General features: G+C 42.8%; 1 protein-coding gene across 2 annotated transcripts in view; it reads left to right on the top strand.

Moving 5' to 3' along the window:
• LOC105499563 (ligand of numb-protein X 1) overlaps positions 1-21,717 on the top strand; it is a 195,505-nt gene that overhangs the window by 50,524 nt on the left and 123,264 nt on the right. For both annotated transcript variants that reach the window (XM_071093347.1, XM_011772197.3), the window contains exon 2: positions 11,778-11,905. The gene's annotated coding sequence lies outside the window, so the exon portion shown is untranslated. The remainder of the gene's footprint in view (positions 1-11,777; positions 11,906-21,717) is intronic.

Below are 21,717 nucleotides of genomic sequence, written 5' to 3'. Positions count from 1 at the left end.
TCCTGATCGCCTTCCCTTGACTTGGGTCCCGTGGACTCCATTCCCCATCTCCTCAGCTACTTCATTAGTTTAGTTACCACGTATAAAGGCCATTCGAATGCCCTCACATATTCCCCATTATAGAAGGTGTCACTGACAAAGGACTTAAGTGGCTGCACTCTGAAAGCCACCCCTGCATTTGCAGCAAGCCACCCTTCCAGGTGCAGCTCCTGGCCAGTGATGGAGTGACTGAGTGCTGCCGGACCCTAAGACAGGCTTGTTCCTGAGAGTTGGGATTACTCTGACAGCTGATGTTGGCCCAGGTACATTTCCACCGAACCTTCCCTCCTCTCCTTCACTGGCGTCAGATTGGATGGTGGTCGGATAGCTCTCCCAGCCTTTCTCAGCCCCTATCCCCTGTTGATCCCACAGGTATTTTCCCTAATCAAGTCCTTGCATATTTAATTTGGTCTTGGCATCTGTTGCTTGCAGGACCTAGAATAGATGGTGATGTCAAGGTCACAGATTTGGATCCATCCCCTTATCGCTTCAGAGAGTAACTTAATTTTCATTACCTTAGGTTTCTGCACAGACAGATCCTAGTTTCTATTTCTCACTCTGTCCCTATTTCTATCATACCAGTAGAACCATAAGGCTATCTGATGAGGAGCCATTTTTGATGTTTTATGAATTTCATGGGATCATTTCCAGGGGAGGACAACGGTGCTAACCAGAGAAGTCAGCCACGTGAGCAGGGGTGATGAGGGTCGGTGGTATTCAGATTCTACAGAATGGGGTGGTTTGCAGGAGAGGGGATGCAGGGCAGGAAGAACTAGCAGTAACCAGTTTGGAGAGTTTGACTTTGAGATGACTGGCAGCTTCAGACTGACCTGCGGTGACCCCTGACATGTGGTCCCTTATGCCTTTATCGTGGAGAAGATGCCATCTTGACACAAGTTGAAAGTAGAGCAGGAGCCTTGTAGATCTCCTAGCTTCAAATTCAGAGGAGTCGGTGTGTGCAGCTGCCTCTAGGGGGCACAGATGAGGAGGGGACATACCTAGCACAGCTGCTGTCTCTGCCAAACCCCCTGCAGCCACATGGCATTGAGGAGTAAGCATCCCAGGGGACAATGGGCTTACTGCCAGGCTCATGCAGTCATCACAGCTGCTGCGAGTTTATGGGCAGGTGGCCAGAATGCAAACAGTGTTGGTCCAGGTGCAGCTTAATCACTTAGAAGGACTGGCCACCCTGGCAAGACACTTAGTGAGAGTCGCCCAATGTGGGGGTGCGAGTATACCCATGGCAGAACTTGTCAAAGCTGCATTTCCAGTCCACCTCCTGGGCAGACTTAGCGAAAGTGGGAGAGGGGTGGACCATGCCACTTTAGGGGGACAGCCACAACTGGAAGGACCAGTCTGGCCACTCTGGGCTGATGGCTGGCACTGATATGGGCAAAGACTCAAATTAAGACATCACAAACAAGGAACTTAGGGATTTCCGGTCTGGTTAATAACACGTCTCCTAACTCCTAAACCTCCATCTTCATAAAACTGAGTAGAATAGATTTAAATACGAAACACAAGCCTCTTCTCAGATTTTTCCTTCCCTCCCTCCCTCTCTCTCTTTCTTTCTTTCTTGCAGAATCTTGCTCTGTCCCCCAGGCTGGAGTGCAGTGGTGCCATCTTGGCTCACTGCAACCTCAGCCTCCTGGGTTCAAGTGATTCTCCTGCTTCAGCCTCTCTAGTAGCTGGGATTACAGGCGCCCACCACCATGCCTGGCTAAATTTTGTATTTTTAGTAGAGATGGGATTTTGCTACGTTGGCCAGGCTTTCCTCAAACTTCTCAGACATGATTATATCCCTGCTCCCTCAGATTTACTTTGGTCCTGTGATTGCAGTTGAAGACAACATTTCCAAATCCGGATTAGTTGAGCTATTCAGAGATGGTGCACTCCAGAGATGGTTAATGATCATAACTCCCCACGCTCTCATAATACTCAGAGGAGAGTAGCAGGGAAAGCATTCATTACTCTGTGACAATCTAAACTTTGGACTGGAAGTTCAGGGTCCACACTGACCCTGGCAGGAGACAGCTGCCTCTGGGACCAGAGTTACCTGCTACGGACATGGACAAGCCCTCCCTCTACCTCAGCCAAATCCATATCTGCTGCTCCACCTCACAGTGGCTTAATGGCCACAAGAAGTCTAATCTTGTTTATTCCAGGCAACTCATCACAGATTGGTAACAAGTGTCCATGAGACAAGCACCCACTTTTTAGAGCTGAATTCCATCTCTAAAAAGAGAGGTCAGCCAGGCACGGTGGCTCACACCTGTAATTCCAGCACTTTGGGAGGCCAAGGTGGGTGGGTCACAAGGTCAGGAGTTTGAGATCAGCCTGGCCAACATGGTAAAACCCCATCCCTACTAAAAATACAAAAATTAGCCAGGTGTGGTGGCGGGCACCTGTAATCCCAGCTACTCAGGAGGCTGAGGCAGGATAATCACTTGAACCCAGGAGCCAGAGGTTGCAGTGAGCCGAGATTGCACCACTACACTCCACCCTGGGCAACAGAGTAAGACTCTGTCTCAAAAAAAAAAAAAAAGAAAGAAAAAAAAAAGAAAAGAAAAAAAAAGAGGCCACCCATCCAGGTTCATGTCCAAGTTAAAAAGGGGTGTCTTCACATGCTCTTGATTTGAGAAAAGTCAAAAGAACTTCCCTTCACTGAGACCTTATTAGTTAGAATCTGACCAAGAGAACTTCTCTCTGGTAATAGTGAGTGGTTTTCATGATATGCTCTTTCTTGTATTCTTTAATTTAGGACAACTAAAGGGATGAGCTCCTTGGCCATAGTCTGCGTTTTTGAGGGCCTGCCCTTTCTTGGAAGCAAAAGTTCATGGGAAGGAAAACACTTCCCCACCTAGCAAGTTGGCTTCTCCTGCTCTTCTTGTACCCGAGTGGGCCAGCAAAACAATTCCCCTCTTGCTTTGGCCTTTCCCACTCCATTCCCTACTAGGACATTTTTTGTGTGTACATGTGTCCTCAAGTCACTTTGTGTTACTAGTTATTATGAATTTTCAACCCCTTTGGGAAAAACTTTGAAGAATTTGGGCTCTTAGAGGACAGAATACTCTGTTGGACAGCATAAAAAACAGCAAGTGTGTGGAGGCTTGATGTGAGGAAAATAGTAGTTTGCTCCTATCCACTGAGCACTGAATATATAAAAATAGAATTAACAGGGATTTAAATAATACAACACTTAAAAAGTGTATGGTATTGGGGAAGGGGGCCTTTTTAAAAAGATTACTGAACTGCCAACTCTACCTTAAAGGAATTTTAAATTCATCTAAACATCTACAGATGTTACTGTCACCTGCAGAGCACAGATCTTTTTCAAGTTCTTCCCAAGGTGCATGCCAGCCAGCCCTGACTGTGGGCATGAAACTGAGACCATATCTGAAATATACATAGTCTTTCTACCCACTCAGAGCAGCTGCCTCTACATTTGTGCAAATTCTAAAGCTATAAGAGGTTTAGGTTTTCTCGGGTGACATACATAGAATATGAAAGTGTGCTTCAGTTTCAGTTCCCATGAGCCTCCTTCTCTGCCTGGCCCTTCACGGGTAAGAGCTAAGATAAGGTTGCGGGGGACCTGGGAAGATCATGGGCTCTATAGTCAACTGGCACTGTTATAGGAAAGGGGTCCCGATCCAGACCCCAAGAGACGGTTCTTGGATCTTCTGCAAGAAAGAATTCAGGGTGAGTCCATAGAGTAAAGTGAAAGCAAGTTTATTAAGAAAGTAGAGGAATAAAAGAATAGCTACTCCATAGACAGGCAGGCCCAAGGGCTGCTGGTTGCCCATTTTTATGGTTATTTCTTGATTATATGCTAAATAAGGGGTGGATTATTCAGGCCTCCCCTTTTTAGACCATATAGAGTAACTTCCTGACGTTGCCATGGCATTTATAAACCATCATGGCGCTAATGGGAGTGTAGCAGTGAGGACGACCAGAGATTACTCACATAGCCATCTTGGTTTTAGCTGGCTTCTTTACTGCAACCTGTTTTATCAGCAAAGTCTTTCTGACCTGTGTCTTGTGCCAATCTTTTATCTCATCCTGTGATTTAGAATGCCCAGTAGGTCTCAGCCTTATTTTACGACCCCCTATTCAAGATGAATTGCCCTGGTTCACATGCCACTCAAATGTTAGCTCTGCAAACTCAGGCAAGTACTTTATAATAACTTGGAGCCTTAAAATGAGAAGAAACAAGCTGGCCTGCTGTCTCATGTAACTGCATCTGTAACACTCCTCTGTTCAGCAATTTCTATCTTGCACTTTAATTGTTTGTCCTTAACTCTGCTTCCTTATTGACTCTAAGTTCCTCAAATGCAGAGATTCTTTCCATCTTTGTCATATTGAAGGTGCTTAATAAATTTGGTATATAAATGAGTGAATGAATTAACGTCTTCATTATTGTGAATGGGATTCTGAAAATTAAATGTTACAACGTTAGCTCCCTTCCCAAAGTATACAGGCTTTGACTCTCAAGAAAACGAAGAGATGACTCAAGATGTAACTTAACAATGAGTAATCCCTCTCTTCCTCCACTCCTTCCCTTGACTTATACTCACCTTTAGTTCTCTTAACTAATATTTATCAAAGGCCTCCTGTGTTTCTTCCAAATACCAGGCTAAGTCTGAGATTATATGGAAAGTCACATTCCTTTCCTCACTGTCTAGAGAGGAAACAGTCTTTAAAAATTGCAGTCAGGGCCAGGTGCAGTGGCTCACACCTCTAGTCCTACCATTTTGGGAGGCCAAGGCAGGAGGATCACTTCGGCCCAGGAGTTTGAGACCAGCCTGGGCAACTTGGTGAGACCCTATCTCTACAAAAAATACAAAAATTTGCTGGACACGGTGGTGCATGCCTGTAGTCCCAGGTACTTGGGAGGCTGAGGTGGAGAATCCCTTGATCACAAGGAGGTCAAGGCTAGAGTAAACCGTGATTGTGCCACTGCACTCCAGCCTGGACAACAAAGCAAGACCCTGTCTCAAAAAAAAAACAAAAAAATCACGGTCAGTAAAATAATTGCTGAAGCAGAGTGTGTCACGGGTGCAGAACGGGCATCAATATCTGCTTGGGGAAGTCAGGAAGGTCCTGTAAAGGAGATGGCATCTGAGCTGAGCCCTGTAGATGGAGGAATAATCCTGCCTGAGACTGAGTCTCAAGTCTGCCCATAACCAACCAGGCATGTTGGACAAGTTACTTTACCTCACAGAGACTCAGTCTGTTCACCTGTTTGTAGTTAGCTCATGGGATTTTTTTGCTAGGATTCAGAACATGGGCAAAGAGCATAATATCGATCTAGGCAACGGTTCAACAAATGTTAGGCATGGTGCAACAATGGTACAACAAATGTTAGAAATAACCATAAAAATATCCAGCCTGGTTGTTATGGGAACCACAGACAGTCAGGTTTGGGGAGTATCCAAGGGGGACCCTTTTTTCTCATCTAGGTTCAGGACAATTTGAGAAAATTTTAAATGAATAATTATGGAGGCCAAAATATCACCTTTGAAATGGCAACAGCTAAATTGGAGAATAAGGTTAGAACAAGGGAAACAGAGCTAGAAGGCACTCAGACTGAGCAGATGTGGGCATGGCAGCCTCCTAGACAGAAGCCTGCCCTGGAGAGACTCAGAGTGTGGAGCCACAGAGGAAAGCTCTGGCTCACTTTCAAGAGAGGAAAGGGAGGTGCAAACCCACATTTGCCCTGCCGTTCATTTCCATTTTATCAGCCAAGGACTCCCAGGGACAGAGGGAGTGAAGGGTGGAACATGGCCAGAATATGCTTAGAAAACCAGTCCCCTGTGGAAATGGGGGTGGGGCAGTGCACCCCTCTAACACAGTGTTACTAGGGCATGGGGCTGGCAGGTGGTGGCATTCTGTGCTTGCAAAGGATCAGAGATATGGATAAAGTTTGAAGGCAGGCAGGGGCCAGATCACAAAATGCCTCACAGCCCAGGCAAGGCAAAGGAGCTGAGGGTGCATGACTACTGAAAAGACAGGAAGAGGGACTGATCAGGAATATCAATTGATAGATTGACAAGGAGAGTGACAAGTGCATTGCAAAGCATACATGGGTAGAGGCACTCATTTCCAGGCTTGTAGAAAAAGAAGGCTAGCAATGTGGTTTTGCCAGGTCCTTAGGAAGCTAAAGATGCTGGCAAGGAAGTAGGATCTGGGCTAGATGGACCTAAAGTGAAACTAGTAAGGAACAGATATTCTTGGGCAGCCTCCCGGAGTCCAGGAACCAGACAGTACAGTCCATTCAGAAAGAAGGTAAAATTTGAGGAAGGGAATGAAAAATCTGAATGGATAAGAAAATACAGTAGAGAGTTGCATTCTCATATTTCTTTTGAAATGGGAGATTTTGGGGTGATAACAAGATCTAAGGGGTGGCCCAGAGAATGGGTAACTCAATAGAAGTAGAGGGGAATGTCATTGTCATTATAGTAGAGGGAAGTCAGGGATGCTTGAAGGGTCATCTACAAGAATGTGGAAGCCTTCAGGATGAAGTCAAAGTTAACAAGGAGAAGAGACATTTTAAATCTGGTGTGTGGAACTGGGTCAACTAAGTTGCCATGTATGAAGGATCCAAGAAAGAAACAAAGACATGGCAACCTTCAAAATAGCAACAGTCACCACCAAAAAATTCCCTGGGAATAATCTACCTTGTTTATGCAAGAATGGAGATCACAGAAACATAAAAATATGTATAATTGTCATAAGATATAGGTCTCGTGACCATTATAAAGACAGTAACAATGAAGTTTTTTTTTTGTTTTTTCTCCTACTAAAGAAGAACGTGCTGACCACAAATCAGTGTGGTAAACTTTCACAAAATATGCGCCAACTTCAATAATTGATTTAATGCTCATTTTCCTGAGATTCTCTCTCTCTCCCCAAAAGCACACAAACCAGAGAAGTGTTTCCTCCTAAACTGTAGAGCCATAGATTACCCTAGAAACTCATCTGCAAACTAGGTGACACACAGGTTGTGAGTTTGTGAGAGAAACGGAATTATCTTCCATATACACAAAACCAGATGGCATTCTATCACATCAGCTGATGTTTGTGACTATTACTATTATTTCCCATAATTGCCCCTCTGAGATCTGCTCGTCGGCGTTATGCTAAGCACATATAATTACCCAATAAAAGATATGGAGCTGAGCCCATTTAAAAAAGTAATTACAACCAATATGATGGTATATAATGTAACAAGCAAGTCCAAATCATAATGTTAAATATCTTCAGAAGACAGCCAAAAAGCGTTTTTATAGAGATGACTTTTATTAAAGTCAAATGGAATATGTCCATTTTAGTTGTGGCATTCAGTCATCTTAGACAACTCTAGAAATATGTTGTGGGAAAAAAAATAGGAAGCAAAACAGGGGCAAAGTAATTCTGCTGAATCACAAGTCATGGTCTTTGCCGTAGGTTCATTGCCAGGAAGAGTCCTTGAGAACACCAGACTTCATTGTGGGGATCTACAAGAAAAGAGCTTTGAAGACAGACCTCCTTCCCCCGCTTAGATTTCCCTGTCAAGATATATAAAGGAATTAAAACTAATCAAAAAGCCCAAGTGAGCCAGCTGGTTAACTAGGACAGGCCCAACTTTGAGTTCAGAAAGCTTTCTAATGCTTTCCACCTGCCTATGCAAAGAACAAAGTTTCCAGGATATGTTGACTGCAAAGGAGGCTTGTTCCTAGACAGAAAGATCATATGGTTGCTAAAATGGCATATCCTGGAAGCTTAGCTCAATGCTGAAAACCATTGTCATGCGTAAGAAATTACCCCATGCCCAAGATACTGAGTTTCTTTTTCTTTAGCTGTTTAATCATCATGAGAAAAGTAGTCAACAGGCATGTGAGGACATGAAGCAGTTAGCCCTTGAGGTTCCCAAGGCTCTTTACAGTCTCACCCCATCTAAAGTTAGCAATCAGTGGATCCTCTTCGCCCCAGCAAGGTGCATATTTCATTGTCTCATATTCCTCTTCTCCCTCACCACATACATGTTCCTCCCCAACAGATATAGGCTATGATCATTCCTGTTCCACCCAGGCCACTGCTTTGTCTGGAATGGTCTGTGCCCTCTCACCACCTCTCCAAATCCTTCAAGGCCCAATTCATGTTCCTTTCTTCATGAAATATTCCCCAATGGCACCAGCCAACACCAATATTTTTGCTTCCTGATCAGCCCTCTTTTCTGTCTCACTTATTGTCCAACTAGAGATAGAAAAGGGGACCAAGTGGCTCACACCTGTAATCCCAGCACTTTGGGAGGCTGAGGTGGGAGGATCACTTGAGGTCAGGAGTTTGAGAACAGCCTGGGCAACATAGTGAGACCTCATCTCCAGAAAAAATTTAAAAACTAGCTAGGCATGGTGGCCCGTGCCTGTGGTCCCAGCTACTTGGGAGGCTAAGGTGGGAGGAGCACTTGAGCCCAGGAGGTTGGGGCTGCAGTGAGCCATGATGGCACCACAGCACTACAGCTTGGATGACAATGGGAGAGTTGTCTCTAAAAAATATGTATATAAAAGAAAGAAAGAAAAGAAAGTAAGAAAGTAAAAGAGAAGGGTTTGATCTTGGGGGTTAAAACCAACTGCTAGTGTGCCTGGAGTAATACCTTCAATATTCCAAAGCTCCTTCTGAGTTGAAAAGTGTCATAGTCTTTAGCAATGACAGTGAGAAGGGTATGGGAGGAGGGAATGGAGCACTGTATGTCCAGGATTTGCCAAGCCTAGTCTAAACCATTCTTCTTGGTAGTGGTTTATAATGAAACTCAATTTTTTATTCTCTCATATTATTCAAACGTGTGCAGTTCCATGTTCTCATGGCCATTCGGATTAACTTTTCAGATTTTAAAGTGATAGACTGCAAAAGTTACAGAGAAAAATGACCATAAAAGATGTCATAGAGAGTTACAACTGGTCATTCTTGAGAGGTCCCTCAAGCTGGCCTTCTATCTTGGCGTTGGTTTGATAAGCTCTCAAAGATTATTTCAAGTGTGCACCCGGGGTGATGGGTTTCCTGGTATGTTTTCTCATAAATATATGCATGAATTTATGAATATATATGTGTGTGTGTGTGTATATATATATATTTTTTAATACAAACACTTTCAGTGTATAGACCAGATTACTAATTAATTTCCAAACGGAGACATCCTTTATCAGAAACTACACTCCCCAGGGCTACTTCTACAGGTTTCTCCTTCTGAATAATGGGTAAGAAGTTGAATGTGTCTAGGAAGTGTCCCAGTGAGCATGAAATCAGAACCTTCCTTCCTTTCTTTCCAGTGGTTAAAAAGTGGGCCTTGATTAAAAACTGCTCTGCCACTTGCTGATGAGCTTGTCCTTAGGCAGCTTCTCAGTTTCACTGTGTCTTGGTTTTCCCAGCTGTAGAATGCAAATAGCAATAATACTTGACACAGCGTTCTTGTACAAAGTGCTCAGAACAATAAGTAGCACCTGTTAAACACAATGTTCGTTTTTATGATTACATTTTTTTCTAGTAGTTTAGAAATATCATTTCCATGATAATGTAATCGCCCTAATGCCCCCCCCCCAAAAAAAGCCCATATTATTATTTTTAAACCCATGCATATTATTCAGAATCCAGGAGTATCAAGAAAGATCTCACCTGAGAAGGCTAATTGTGTAAAACAGTTTTTTCTCTTCCTTTATACACTATACCTGGGAATTAGCTTCACTCCTGAATTAACTTTACTTCTCTATTTTCTTTCTGTTTTACAACAACTCATCACACCATGGATGTAGATGACTGTGTGTATGTGAATATGGCAAGTGAAACCTCACAATCTCCAGGCTGTTCAGTGAAGCTTTATGCGAATTCATTTCACCTGCACCTCTTCCCCTGCCCACCCATGGCCTTGAACCCAAGCCTGTGATCCCCTCTCAAGTCGGATCCTGCCCTTCGCCAAAGGCAAGACTGCTGAAGGTGTGGCCTTCTAGATGATTCATCAAGTGGGCGGGCTCGCCCTCCCCTCCCCCTTGCCCAGGGGACACGCTGTCCGCGTGAAGGGGTGCCTTTGTGTGAGTGATGTTTCTCAATTATCAAACTAGTGGCGTGAAACCTTTTCCTGAAACACCTGCGTGTAAAAGGTTTTGTTACCTCCCTTTTTTTCTTTTAAATAATAAAGGAATAGCCACACCTACCTTAGTTTCTACTGGATAAAAACTGAATAGTTTTGTTGTTGTTGTTGTTTGTTTTCTTAAGCCTTCAACTCTCAAAAGGCACAGAGTTCCCAGGTGCAAAGAGGTAGCTTAGACCTGTCTGGAGCGGCTCGGGGACAGGAGCCAGCTCCTCTGAGGTCAAGCACCAGAGCAGGCCCTCAGCCCCCGCCCTCGACTACAATTTCTCTTCCTTCCCCTCCCGCTTGCTTTGCGAGCTATTGACTGGCTGCAGCCAGCCGAGGCCCAGGCTGTAGGAATCCGGACTTCCTTTTCTTCCCTCTCCCATTTTTCCTTCTCTCTCCCTCCTCCCACCAACCAAACCCCAAAACCTCTAGGTAGTCCAATATTAAAACCGGTGGAACCAAAGCATTCCCAAAATCAGGAGGAGGGAAAGAAGAAGATGAGGGAGGCAAAAGTAGGAGGAAAAGAGGAATGTCAATATTTATTTTCCTGATGGGGAAAAAAATTCTCTCTGGGCAGGCAGGCCATCCTCCCGGAGGGGGAATCCACAGTTTCCTTAGGTAGTAAGTTCCAGGAATGCTGGATGCAGGTGGTAAAAATACACAGCGTTTCAGTGGGATGATGGGAGATGTTTACAGCCTTCCTGGGAAGATGCCAGAGGGTTTAACAGTCCTGGGATACCTCCCAGCTGCCTGCTGTGGTACTGGATGAGTTTATGCTTCCTTTCCTGCTGGAAAAGGTGAAGCAACCAGTGACTTGTCCAGGGTCACACACCACGCTTGGGACAGAAATAACTCTGACGCCTCTTTCCTGGCTATAACAGCAGACAACATCGCCTGATGAGTGTACTACCATTCCAATCTGAATCATTTAAATTGCTCCTAATTGCAGGCCTGCAGTGCACTGTAACTGCCGTATGACTGTAACTGCCAAGGCAGCCGAGATAGGAATGACTGAAGTTTTGCGAATTCCTGAATATGGAATTAAAAATGCTGGGCGGTGGAGGGGTAGGGCAAAAGTGTTTGAAAACCACTTTGAAGCTGCCGACAGGTATCCTATTTAGAATTGTTTAAAAGATGAATTGGAAATGTCACCTTAAATTTGTCATTTTATTGGAATGAGAGAGACACTTGGTGTTCAAATGGATGCCATTCAAAAAGGCACCTCAGATATTTCTAAGCAATTGAGCTTCACACTCTTCCTTTTTGTGTCTGCTAAATTACTATCTCATTTTGGTGTTTAAACTTCCCTTTTAACTCCTTTGTGGGCAGATATGGGGAAAGGGGAGGGCCTGGGAAACAACCTGGCATTTGACTTCAGATCTGAACACGGGGCTGGACACGTGCTTTGCTCAGGAAAGAAAGTAAATTCCACCTGGCAAATTGCTCTAACTGATTCATTTGTCCACAAAGAGACGCCACCCACCTGCTTGCAGGTATTCAGGTAAATGACAGGTAGGCGGGGCCTCCTGTTTCAATCCCTAAGGTCTCAGCAATGCTTTATCTGTCGGGGCTTCCGTGATGTCACCCATTTCCTGCTCTGGACCGACCAATGCCGTCCTCCTTCCTCCAGGCACCTGTTCACCAAAGTTGAGGCCGGTCACAACTCCGGCGGCCCAAGGAGCTGCTCGGTTCACCCACAAGGAATGAGAGCTGCCTGCCCGCTGCTGCTTGGAGAGCCCCAGGCAGTCGCTTGAAGAGGTGAGTTGAAACCCTCCATTTTTCTTTCTTGGCATTGAGACCACTGGCCCCTGAGGGCTCTGAACAGGGAATTTGAATGAAAAAATACAAGCTGAATGGCTTGTCTCTAGTGTTTGCCCCAGAGGGAGAAGGTTTTTTGAGAGAGAATAGTAGAGAGATGCCTTTGACATTCTAGTTGCACAATAAACTTCTCCCGGGCCAGATATTTAATCCTTTTTGTTTCTCTGATCATTAATCCAGCCTGTGCTCATCCTCGTGCTTGATCTGATTAAAACAACAACCACCACCTAGAGAGAAGTAGAGTGAAGGCTTTTGTTTTGAAACTTAGCTGGAAGGTGCAGATCTGTTCACTCTTTTAAGGGGGCTAGGAGGCCAGTGCAGACTGGATTCGGAGCTCTTATTTTTACCGTTTCCCCCCCCCCCCCATATTTTGATCTAAACCTGTGAGGTGTCCCTAGATTTTTTTTTTCTTTCCCCCTGAAAACCTATTCCTCAGGGCAAGTTCTGTTGCCCTATTCAGAAGCTGTCCGTTCCAGTTTTCCTTTCTTTCTTCTCTGAAAAAGTCTACCATTTTCTTTGCTCTTTGTTGAGCACTCTTTTAAATACGACTTTGCAGTGTGCATTTAGAATTTGTTTACATTTAGACCTGGACTGGCTGCCTGCTGACCTTTGGTTACAGTAAGGATTAATTCCCTGTTTGCCGCAAGAATGTGACTTCAGGTCTGATTTTTAATTTTTTGGACCTCTTTGGCTTTTTCTGTCTCTTTTTCTTTTAATAGCAAATATACTGAGGAAATTGTTCTGCCATGACCTGACTTTTAAAGTAATTTTACCTCTAGGATCCATTTTTGTTTTCTTAATCCTGATCACACAGCCTGTACTACTTCTGTTCTTGACAGCCCAATAGTCAAACTCTTTACCCAATATTATTGTCAGAGAAAGGAAACCATTTTTAAGCCCAACTCCCTGCTGGGATGAGCTGGAAAAATTGGAAGAAGAAATAAATCTGTGAGATGCTTCATTCTAGATTCCATCATCAGCTGTTTTTCTGAGATTTAAGTTAGCAGATATGTTTGCAAGGGAATAATCTGTTAGGAATTATGCTCCTATTCATCCACCCAGAAATACAAAGTGCATGTAAATTCTCCAAAAGTATGAATTGAAACAAGCTGAGATCATTTTTGCCTTAGACAGACAGACGTTTTTCACCACTAAGAATCTGCCCAGTTCTTGTTGCCAATTTCTGTCTTACTGTTTGGAGGCCCGTATTGTTCTTTCTTAACTGACCTTTGTTTATTATTTTCCCCAAGCTTGTGAGTTTAGGGGGTGGGGTTTGGCTACCACTTGTCTCTTACTAAGGTTCTCACTTGATTCAAAGCTAGGACCTTCTGGATAAAAGTGCATCTAAACCTCTCCTCAAGATTACATTGTCTCTGGTTTACCATGGTTGATTAGTGCTTCTCATAGTAGTTAATTTACGACTAAATAAATCATTTCATCACTGTATGTCAGCATGTCTGAGTATTAAAGGAGCAAAGCTGTAGACACTGTACCCACAGGGAGAAGAAGGGAAAGAAGTGACAAAGACTGAAATTCAGAGTCAGATTGTCTAGAATGCAGTTGGTCTATTGGGTAATTTACACACAAGTTCTGTCCAGAGTTCCTGTGGTAACTCCACCCATTGTTCAAGTGGACATAGGCCTGATGGAAAAATGTACAATCTCCTTCATTTATATCCTTGAGCAAGTTACTTCTCTGACTTTCAGTTTCTTCATCGGTAAGATGGGAGATAATAATCCCCATGATCTAACGTGGTTGTAAGAAGTAAATGAAGTAGCTAATGTATGTTAGCATCCAGCAACCGATGCCTGGTGCTAACTGGTGCCAAACTGAGGCTAGGTTCTTCCTTTGGAAGGAATTTTCCTGGGTTGCTTGGAGGACAGAGTCTGACACTATCAAGATAAAGATCTTACGTGGTTGCAATTGTAGGAACCTTGATAGTTCTTGTTATTGTAATTAATTGTAGGTAATTAACTTCAATGTTAACAGTTTGGAAAAAGAAAACAGGAGGAGAATGCTTAAATGATGTCATTAAACAAGGTGGGCAGATTTGTCTCTACTAGCCTCCCAGGCAAAGCTTTTAGGAGTTGCTGGCAGGCTGTGATTTCTTCCTTTTCCCACCCTAAGGCTCTCATCCTACCACAGACCCACAAAATGTGATTCTCCACATTCTTCCATCGCCTTTTGGGGGAAATGTCCTGTTGTCATTGCTGTAATCTGACTTGGCAGAGAGTTCTTTTTGCTGTCAGTCGTGCTATCTCCAGGGCAGACCAGGCGTTTGGTCTCCTCCAGTCTCACAGATAAACCCCCTTCTCCCTAGCCAGAGTGAGGGTTCATGCCGAGCCACTGGCAGGAGGAAGCCCCTGGTTTGGAGCCTGCATTGTACCATAGAAGGGAGGTTCATGACCCATTGGATGTGATTGGTCTTGTCATGGAATACCCTGTGCCCTTGGATGACCTTGAGTCATTGCATATAAGCAGTTGTGTGCCCAGAGCCCTGGTCACTTCTCTGGGTCTTGCCCTTCAGAGATACCACAAGTTTTCATCATTCAAGAGTAGGGGATTAGTGGACTGAGGTCAGCTTGCCTACAGAACCCTAAGGGAGAACCCCAACCTCCCTGCATGTCAGTTTCCTTAGCGACATTTTTCCCCAAAGGATGCTAAAATGGTGTACTTCACAGGCCCCCTCAGTCCTTACTACTGAAGCAAGGTGGGCTGCATGCCTAGGTGGGTAGGTCAGACTGACTGGGGGGACTGGGTAGTGCCTCACTAGAAAATATCAATCTTATTCATTCCATTCTAGGTGGGGCAATGCTACTGCTTTAGAATAGTGGTCTTGTCTCTGGCATGAGGCTGCCTACCTCGGTTTTCAAAACCCAGATCTTCCATGTGCTACCTCTGTGACCCGGGACAGATTCTTTAACGTGCTTTCATCAGCTGTGTAATAGGGTTATCATGAAGATGAAATGGGTTGAAATGTGTAAACTGCTTGGAATGGTACCTGCCACAGTGTTAGTTGTTACTAATATTATTTTCTTGAAAGGAAGGCATAGTTGATAGTATCAGACAGGTCTGTGTATCAGACCCAGTTCTACCATGTAGTTGCTAGCCTAAATAAGTTCCTTAATATTTCTTTGCTTTGGTTTCATCATCTGGGAAATGAAATACTTCCCAGACTCAGTGCTGTTGGGAGGAATAATTGAAATAATTACATGGAAAGTGCCTGGCATATTGTAAATGTTCAGTGAGTGTTAACTATTGTTACATTATTTTAAACATTGTTATATTGCTTACAGTTAGACATCTTAGACCATGCTACTATCTGGATATAATAATGATGGAAACGGTAGTAGAGGGCCAAAGACTGAGCAAAAAAGATTTCCCGAAAGGCTCCCAAAGACAGAGGAGGAAATCCTGTTCACAAAGATTGTGTTGTTTCTCTTGGAGTTCCAGGGTAGAGTGGCTGGCAGTGGAAATGCCTTGTCTTTCATAAACCTGTGGGGAGTGGGCTTCTGTGATGTAAGTAAACAGTGGGTCTTCCTGGAGCAGTGATTTCCTGGCTTCACCTGTCACTGTCTCCTTGTCTCCATGACCTTGGCTAAGACTTCCTTTCTATATTTGAATTCCTCACTTAAAGTGAAGAAAATAGGGTCTGGTGGGATCTTGACTACTTTTTTTTTTCCTTTCACCCTGTTGACCAGGATACGATCTTGACTACTCGAAATGCCATCTGTAAGATGCTGGCAAGGTGAGGACAGATAAGAGGTGCTCTAAAGTGTGTCCTCCTCATTGCCTCAGTATTCATGGACTTCCCAGTAGCATATAACTACTCCTGATATTTATGTGCTGACATTACATAGACTCCCTTTTATGTGGTTGGCAAATTTGTTGTCCTCTGACAATGCCTCCAAAGTATCAAAGGCTTTTCAAAACTATTTGGAAGGAAGACTGTGTCACTGTTCCTGGGTTAATAGGATTTAATCATCAACTATCCCCAAAGAATAGGGTTGACGTGAAAACCATAAAAAACCATAAAATGTGGAAAACTACACGGAGCTGAAATCAGGAACAGAAAATGTTGGTTGTCTCCCGTAAACTTTATATGTTTACCATTTCCTCCATTTTGTTCTGTGTGACATAAGGACACCAGAGTGACCTATTTGGTTAGTTACACAGATACACACTTCAGATCAGTAAGAGGAAGAACTTTGTATGAATTAGAGTTGTCCGAAAATGTAGTAGGTTGCCTTTTGGGATACTGAGTTTCTTGTCACTAAAGGTGATCATTTTTTTTGCCATATTTAGTGCACGGTATATGTTTGCTGGATGAGTGAATGAATTAATAAATGAATGACAAAGAGGATTTGCGTTTTTCAGCTGCACATACACTCATCTGTAAAGTGAAGATTACCTTAATGATCTCGAATAGGCTTATTTTAGATTAAATGAAAAAACAAGTTGAATACCCAGCACAATATCTTGCATATTGCAAACTACTCATTAAATAGTAATAATCATTATTTTTTATTTTATATTCTAAAAAGAATTTCTGCCTCAGGTGGAAGGTAGACAAGATGATCCACCAATTTGAGATTTCCAGTTTTTACAGTCATCTGTTTAGTCTTGTTCTCTTCGCCTCTGGCCTTCTTCATCTACCCATCTGAAAGAACTTCTCTCTGCTCTAGAAAGCCAAGTTCCTTGACATGGTAAGTTGACTAGAACACTTCTAACAGTGGGAGTAAATTCTATCCCAATTAACCAGGGACCTTTTTGGTAACATCACTAATTTGTGACTTGGAATGTGTGGACTTAGACTCCACCATTTTTTTCAAGTGACTCTTATTTGCTTCTTGTGTTTGATGCATTTGTCACAGGCACACAAAAGACTTCACCGGCAGCAGAGTCGAAACTCTCCAAGAATTTTCTTTAATAGCCTCTTGGCACAACAGCACATGCATGATGGGGAGGTCTAAATATGTCATTGCTATCTGCTGAGATGATTTGCATAATTTGTTTATGACTGCTTTTGACAGTCACGTGGCCTTTTCTGAATAGAGCGCGGCATGTTTAGGCTCCTGCATACTCGCATTAATACATGAGTCACCGTATGTTTTCAGACTCCTCATTAAATGTGATCGTCAGACTTATATTATGTCTTCCACAACAGATACACACTCAGTCATTCTATCTGTGGCCTTTTTTTTTCCCTTGAGACCCTTCGCAAATTTATCTAACAGTCATCTCTGAAGGCGTCTGTGTTCTAACTTATTAATGGATTAAAGGGAAATTAATACATTTTCTACTAGGGTAGAGTTGCTAAATATGTAGCAATCTAAGTGGCTGCCATCTCCAAATATTTTTCCCTATTTCTGAGCCCTATAGAGAAGTGTTGGAAAGGATCATTGGGAGTGTTCACCACATTCCTGCAGGAATACCCCTGGAAATATGTAGCTGCCATAACAAATCCCCATAAACTTGGCAGCTTAAAACAACTCCCATTTATTCTCTCACAGTTCTGGAGGCTGGAAGTTTGAAATCAAGGTAACAGCAGGGCCACACTTCTCTGAAGGCTCCAGGAGAGGGTCTTCCCTGTTCTCTTTCAGTTTCTGGTGGCTCTAGACTTTCCTTGGCTTGTGAGTGCATCATTCCAATCTCTGCCTCTGTCCTCACATCAGCTTCTCCTCTGTATTTGTGTCTTCTCCTCCTGTCTTATAAGTGTCTAAGGACATCTGTCATTGGATTTAGGACCCACTCAGATAATCCAGGATGATCTCATCTCAAGATCCTAAACCTCATGACATCTTCTTAGATCGTTTTCCTGTAAGGTCATAGTCACAGGTTCTGGGGTTAAGACATGGATATATCTTTTGCCAGGACCATCATTCTACCCACTGTATCCCCAGCTGACAACCATATACACAAGCTCTTCCAACTACTTGTGGAGAGATTTCTTGTCCACTTGTAGGCTGAAATACTGAGCAAGTACAGGCAAGGAGAGTCAGAATTGGCAGCCATTACCACTACCTTCATTTATTTCTATGTTCATGCCACAGTAATAAGTGTTTTGTACTCTAAAGGCCTACTGAGTTCTTCCGGTCAATAGTGTGATATATCTAATAAGCCAGTAAAAACCATCATAGATTGCATTAGTAGACACATAGTAGTAACACAGGCTAAGGAAGTGATCACTCCAGGGAATCCCGAGTCCACCAAACCAAAACAGAACAACTTCACTTCCAGGTCCATGTTTTCAAAGGGATCTTAACAAACTATAAGGTATCCTAGGTAGATCTTTTACCACCACCTGGACTACCCAGGAAGACAGTTGGAAGAACCAAAGACAAAGAGAAAAACAAGGGAGAAACCACCAATGCCGTCTTTAATTTGGGGATGTGTGTGTCATATTTTGAGGAGGCAAATGTGATATATGTTACACTTAAAGGCAGAAAAAGGCCAAAGGTCAAAGTAATGTGGGAAGCATTCAGCTATTTGAAAACCTGACCAGTTCTCCATCAGTGGAAGTGTTTCAAGTAGAAGCTGGTAGGTCCTGTAGGGATCTTGAAAAGAGGATTTTTCTACATGGTGGAAATCTAAGTTCCTTTCCCAACCAAAATCCTATGACTTCTAAAGAAATCATTTTAAAACCTCACATAGAGGTCGTCATGTGGGTCACATCAAGAGATCACTACTCTTCTTTGATTGACACATTTGCTCAGGTTCTTCTCACCTGGATTACTTCCCAGTTGTCCAGATCCCATTTATCATTCGTGATCCTTCCCAAGGACCATCTATCCCATTAACTTTCCTTGATTATTCTGGGCCACACATACTCTCTCTTGTCTCTCCTCCAAAATTTGTCCATGGCTTCTGTCTTGGGGCATTATACATTGCCATTTATTGTATATTCTCTTACAGTGTTTTCACATTTTTTCCTATGGATAAACCCTATTTTCATAATTAGACTTAAATGTATTGGAGATGAAATGGAATTCCCTATGGGAACTCCCACAGAGTTTAAGGCCAATCCCAGGCATGGACTAGGCAAATCCATGACCCCTGTAGAATTGAAACACAGCAGGAAAATGTTGAGAATTCAAATATCTTCCTAATCTTGTCCTTCCCTCTATAAAACTTGGTTATCTATTAAACACACACACACACACACACACACACACACAAACATAAACACTTTTTGAATTGTTTTTCAGCTTTGGATGAAAGAATGATAGTTTGTTTCTTTTCCATACCCCTCTGATATCGGCTCTTCCTGGGATCCTTGGTGATCAGAGGGAACCAATCTGAATCAATGCAAAAACACTCTGCCTTCATTTGTTGTTGTTGTTGTTGTTTGCAGGGGGTCAGTTCTATTTCATCATGTTTATGGACTAGGAAATGGAAAGACGTCTTTTCTGTTACAGAGTTTTTACAAACAAACCCAAGTATGACACCCCAGGGGAAAGGTGGTAAAATCTCATCAAGAGAAGGAACACTCTTCTCTAACCTGCTTATGAAAGGCATTCCCTGACTTCTAAAACTTGTGTCTAATTGGCTAGTCACTTGGGACTCTTTTCGCTTAACCACTTCCCTTGTTTTTCCCACATTCTGAACATCTATGTCCTCCCTTATTGACTCCAGATGTGTTACATGGTCTCCCTTTAGTTCAATTCTCCTGTAATTTCTTGACATGTTTCTGACCTCTTTAAAGACCATTTAAAAGGGTTTTTTTTTCTCCTGCATTTGTGGGTGTTTGCGGTACTATACAGGCTAATGTCATTCACAGATTCATTAATGAGTGGCTTAGTCCCTCTTTGAGATCACTGATTTAGAAGTTAAGCAGAAGCGGAGCTAACCATGACCTTGGCAGCAGCCTGTAAGCACCTGCCTCCCCACTCTCTCCTCTGCAGTGTACCTGCTCCCCATCGTGCACACACAGACACATCACCCCCCCACTTCCAACCCAGTTTCTTAGTTTGAAGATAATTTTTATTCCATGTGTGACCATTTTTATCCAGGTCATTGATGCTCCTAATTCTTCTCTATTACATAAGAGTCTGTAAGCTAAGGAATAGCCCACAGAACACTGCCCATTCTCTGTGTATGTTCATTTAAAATTGGCATTTATAAAAATGATTGATGGCACATTATTGATACTGTCAAGTCTTACTAAATTCATCTAAAATTTAAAATGTAATTGTACATTTATTTTGTTTAATACAGAAAGATAGACTTTGCCCTAACTTTGGCAATTATTTTCCCCCCAGTAACCTGATTTAGGAGTTACAGCTAGGGCTAGGGCAGTAGTTAGGCAAACATGCTTGCTGGGTGAATTATTTTAGAAAGAGAGATGAGGCCACCATTTACTACTATGGCAGGTGCTGGTCCATTTGGTTCCTCTGTGGGTATATTTCTGCTCTTCATGGTCCAGGATGGCATTTCTGACTGTGATTGTGATTTTTGCACTGGGCTGTCACCCCAGTGACCAGTTTGAAACTAAGCAACCATTCTGCCACATGGAGCTTCATCCGAATTTTAAAGCATCATCAACAATAATAATAATAAAAACAAAAACCATAAGCTAATTTTCTTGAAGCTAAAAGTAACCTTGGAAATCATCTGATATAGAGTTAGCCTTTGTGTGTTTGAAACATGCTGTAAAACAAGAGGGTTGGCTGAAGGGAGTAAAAGATTTTGAACAACTTTTAAATGAGCAAAAATTGCAAAGCAAACATGAATACAGTAGGGCAGAGCTTCACACCGTTTGTAAAATGTCACATTCCATGTAGTGTCCTTGCTGGAGAGAACTCTTTATTACTTGACTGGGCTCACTTATGTATTCATGAAACAAAGCTCTTACAGGATCCAGTCATTTTGTGATCTTTTGTGAGACCTGGCTTTCTCTTTGTTGAAGTAAGTCATTTCTCTTGCATTGTGAACCTTTCAGCAAACTGTTCACCTGTGTGTGACACCTGTCAAGTGTAACAATCGGCTGAAGCAACAATCAATTCTGACCTTGGGTGAAGTTTAGTGGCACACCTGGAGTTTGTAATTCTACTGTTTTGTCGTTGTAGCTGGCTGGCCACCAGGTCAAGTAAAAGGAAAATATCAAGACCAAAAAGGTAGTTGGTAGTAGAGCTGCATCCAAACCACAGTTTTGATATTCTACTCTCCCTGCTTAGGTTTTTAAAATAACAGTGACAAGGTCATAACTAAGGTGAGGCAAGTGAGACACTCACCTTCAGGTGCAAAATTTAAGGTGCCGGAAAAATTCAGTAATCCTAATGTGAATGAAATATTTAAAACAATGCAAAACGAATGCAAAAAATCCATGATGAAAAAAAGATCAAAATGTATTCGAATAAAGACAAGATCAATAAGCTAAAGTTATTTAGAAATTATTTAAGATCATCACTGAGTTAAAGGAAGTGATCAAACATTTCCTCAATCAAAAACAAGATGAGTGACATGGTTTGGCTGCATCCCCACCCAAATTTCATCCTGATTTGTAGCTCCCATAATCCCCACATGTTGTGTGAGGGATGCAATGGGAGGTAATTGAATCATGGGGGTGGGTTTTTCCCATGCTATTATTGTGACAGTGAATAAGTCTCATGAGATATGTTGGTTTTATAAAGGGCAGTTCTCTTGTACATGTTCTCTTGCCTGCCACCATGTAAGACATGATTTTGCTCCTCCTTCACCTTCCACCATGATTGTGAGGCCTCCTCAGCCATGTGGAACTATTAGTCCATTAA

Source organism: Macaca nemestrina, chromosome 3 (genome assembly GCF_043159975.1).
Source record: "Macaca nemestrina isolate mMacNem1 chromosome 3, mMacNem.hap1, whole genome shotgun sequence".
Classification (NCBI taxonomy): domain Eukaryota; kingdom Metazoa; phylum Chordata; class Mammalia; order Primates; family Cercopithecidae; genus Macaca; species Macaca nemestrina.
The sequence above is the reverse complement of the archived record's forward strand: the minus strand, read 5'-3'. Positions and strand labels throughout refer to the sequence as shown.